Source organism: Lissotriton vulgaris, chromosome 1_1 (genome assembly GCF_964263255.1).
Source record: "Lissotriton vulgaris chromosome 1_1, aLisVul1.2, whole genome shotgun sequence".
In the NCBI taxonomy this organism is placed as follows: Eukaryota; Metazoa; Chordata; class Amphibia; order Caudata; family Salamandridae; genus Lissotriton; species Lissotriton vulgaris.
The window spans coordinates 1102667032-1102670307 of NC_141685.1; the positions used below are offsets into that span (position 1 = coordinate 1102667032).

The 3276-nt window shown below is 46.6% G+C and overlaps 1 pseudogene; it reads left to right on the forward strand.

Moving 5' to 3' along the window:
• The first annotated feature begins 263 nt into the window (after positions 1-263).
• On the forward strand, positions 264-2177 carry LOC147748680 (uncharacterized; annotated as a pseudogene).
• The last annotated feature ends 1099 nt before the right edge of the window (positions 2178-3276 follow it).

Genomic DNA, 3276 nt, shown 5'->3' on the forward strand with positions numbered 1-3276 from the left:
AGAGGAGTTCTTCCCGGACCCGACGACTTCTGGAGTAAGAAAATACAACCTTCGACCCAGGAAGAAGTTTGCTGCTGTTTAGACTGTTGTCAGAACGGCCCCTCGGTTGGTGCAACGGAGAGCCTATGAGGCAAGGGGGGGGGGGGATCAGCCTTGCATTAGAGTAGTGACACCCGTCTTGGCCCGCTGGTGAAGAAAACAACGGCCACCTTGGGGGGGAAGAGTTCTGACAAAACTTTTTAGTTTCAGGAAGATTTGCGAGACATTTGGTGCGAGACATTTGTTCAACATGGAGAGAAAGAAAGTGATCTGCGCTTTTGGGTTCTTTGCTATTGTGGCAGTTGTTGCCATTATCACGTGGTTTGTTGAGGATGTAATTCCTGCCCGTGATCTATATGTGGTTTCTACACCGGTGCCAGAGGAGCATTTCTTTTATACGCTCCCCTATCAGGAATCAAAACACCGCTTGTCCTTTGTAAATAACACCTTCATTCAGATGCTACATCATACCCACACTGCTACAAATGAAACAAATTGCTGGATATGTGGTATGATGCCCGCGCACCAGAAGAAGGGGGGAACACCGTTCATACCTCTTCCTTTCTCTCATAATGGTTCTTGTCGTGCCTGGTACACTCTTCTATTTGCCACGAGAAAGCCTGCTGTTGGAAGGTTACTTTTTAAACTAAACAAAGAATGTCACCAGAATAAAGAAGGCTATCCACAAGCCAATGGAACTATATGGGAGTGGGAAGAATATCGACCGGACAATGAGTCTACTCCCTACATTTTTACGAACACTAGAGACACTGTCGAAAGTGAAAAATGTGTGATCTCAGTTGCACAAGCACAAGCGGACTTATGTGTGCAAAGTGTTGGGTACATCCCTGTGGGTGTTAGTGATTGTATTAAAGTCTTAAATATAGATGGTCTGAATAATAGCACATTTTTAGCATCCCATAATACATATTTTGTATGCGGTAATAGAGGATATTATCGATTACCAGCTGACTGGTCAGGAGTATGCTATGTATCGTTTTTATTACCACCAGTGTTTTTAGCACCTGCTACATATCATAAAGACTTGAAACTGTTGAATAATGCTACTGTGAATAGATACAAACGTACTTTATCTGTCGATGATGTGGACCAGACCGACACTAGTTTGCAGCAATATGTAGATTTTAACCTAGGTTTATTCTTCTTTTGTTGGAGCTGCCCTAAACAGTAGAAAGATAAGAAGATTAACTAGAGTTTTAGAGGCAGTGACCAACCAAACTGCTGCAGTACTAGGAAACGTAACTGAAGAGTTGCAAATTACTAGAATTGTTGCCCTGCAAAACAGAATGGTGTTAGATGTTATATTAGCAGAAAAAGGAGGAGCTTGTAGAATTATTGAAAGCAGCTGTTGTGTCTTCATCCCAGACCATTCGCCTTCTGTTTATAATGCCATAAATAAACTGCATAAAATAGCTGCCGACATACACGTAGATAAGGGTACATGGACCTTCTCTAGTTGGTTTTGGACCTTATTTACCACATGGGGTTGGAAGATCCTCACTGGCCTCTGTATAATAGTAGCAATTCTCTTCACTTGCTGTATGTGCATTCAATGTGGTCCTATGATATGTTCTCTTTGTATTACCTCTTGTATACCCAATAAGAAAGCTGTTTCCGAAGCTGCTTATCAAAAGAGTCTAACTAAAGAGATTTCTAACATTATGAGAATTGACATTCAAGATGAGTATGATGACTACCCTATGAAATGGAATGGCTTCAGCTAACGCTGAAAGGGTCGTCTGTTGTAAATTAAACAGCGGTATTATTAAGCATTAGCTGAAGCCATAATGCATTAGTCCAAATATCTAGTATACGGATTCCATTTTGTATTTCGAGTCCGCCATTTTCCATGCCCTACATTGCCATGTGCTCAATGTTCTGATTGTCCTACCTCTCTGCCAGTTACACTGTGAATTCTACCTAGCAACAGTTATTATTAGTTCTTCTTGAGAGTGTAGTGCATGCTCAGCAGAAGTAACAGCTGTTCCTTATTAGCATAGCCCTCCCATGTTCTAGAAATACTGTTAGCTCCACCCACTGATATGTTTAGAAATGTCCTTACGTGGTTGTGAACTCTGCCTAAACTGTAAACTGAACCCCTTCCACTGTGTATAAAAGGGGCCATGTGCTTGTATTCAGTGTGCTACTCTGTACAATGCTGTAGAAGTATTGTGGAGGTTGTATCACCACCTTTAAAGGTTTATTAAACTATGCTTTTTGTATTTCCAGTTCCCTTGCCAACTTCATTTGTAAGTCTGAGGACTTTGTACACAGAAGGGCGAACCCTTTCGGTACTTTTGGGCCTTGCTGAGGTCTGAATTCATCAACTCTGCCAGAAAAAATTGAACGCTTCCCCCCCACCGGAGCGGGTAACGGATGAAGGGGAAGTAACCGCTCAGGGCCGAGACCCGGCCGGGCCCTTGGTCGCGGTAGAGGACTGCTGGCCGCCTCTACCCTTCTGCCGTTTTTGGAAGGGTCTCCGGAACTGCTGCTGTTGTTGCTGCTGCTGTCCCGAAGACTGCTCCCGTCCTCTTCCTTGTGCACCGAACCGTCTCTGGAACGGGCGATAGGCTTTCTTGTCTTTGGGCTTCTCCAAGCCCACAGCCGTAAGGGTCTCCGCCTTCATGCGGGCCATCTCATCATCTGCGTGCTTTCCGAATAGGGTCCCTCCGGAAAAGGGCAGATTGGCCACCCGCTGCTGTGCCTCCGGCTTGAGCGGCGTGAGCCAGAGCCAGGCATGTCGCCGCTGATTGATCCCATGGCAATAACCATGTGTGGCCAACAGGGAGGCGTCCGCCGCCGCGCTGATCACCTGATTCGATACCAGCATTCCTTCCTTGAGGATCTCTTGGAAGTCTCCCTCTTGTCTCTCGGTAGCAGTTCTACGAACTGTTGCAGGGAGTCTCACAGCGCCCGGTCATAACGGCCCAGCAGAGCCGTATCGCTGGCAGCCTTCATGGCAGTAGAAGCGGTCCCACACGCTCTCCTTCCTGCCGAGTCGATCCAACGACTTTCTTTATCTGGCGGCACGGTGGATGACGGGGAGGTGGAGTGTAATTTCCTGGCCGCCGTCACTATCACCGAATCCGGTACCGGATCCATTCTCAGAAAGGCAGGGTCCGAATCCGGGGCCCTGTACTTCTTTAGAAGTCGGGATGGAGCGGCCTTCACCACCGCTGGCGTGAGGAACAGCTCCTCCGCAGGTTCCTTCAGCCC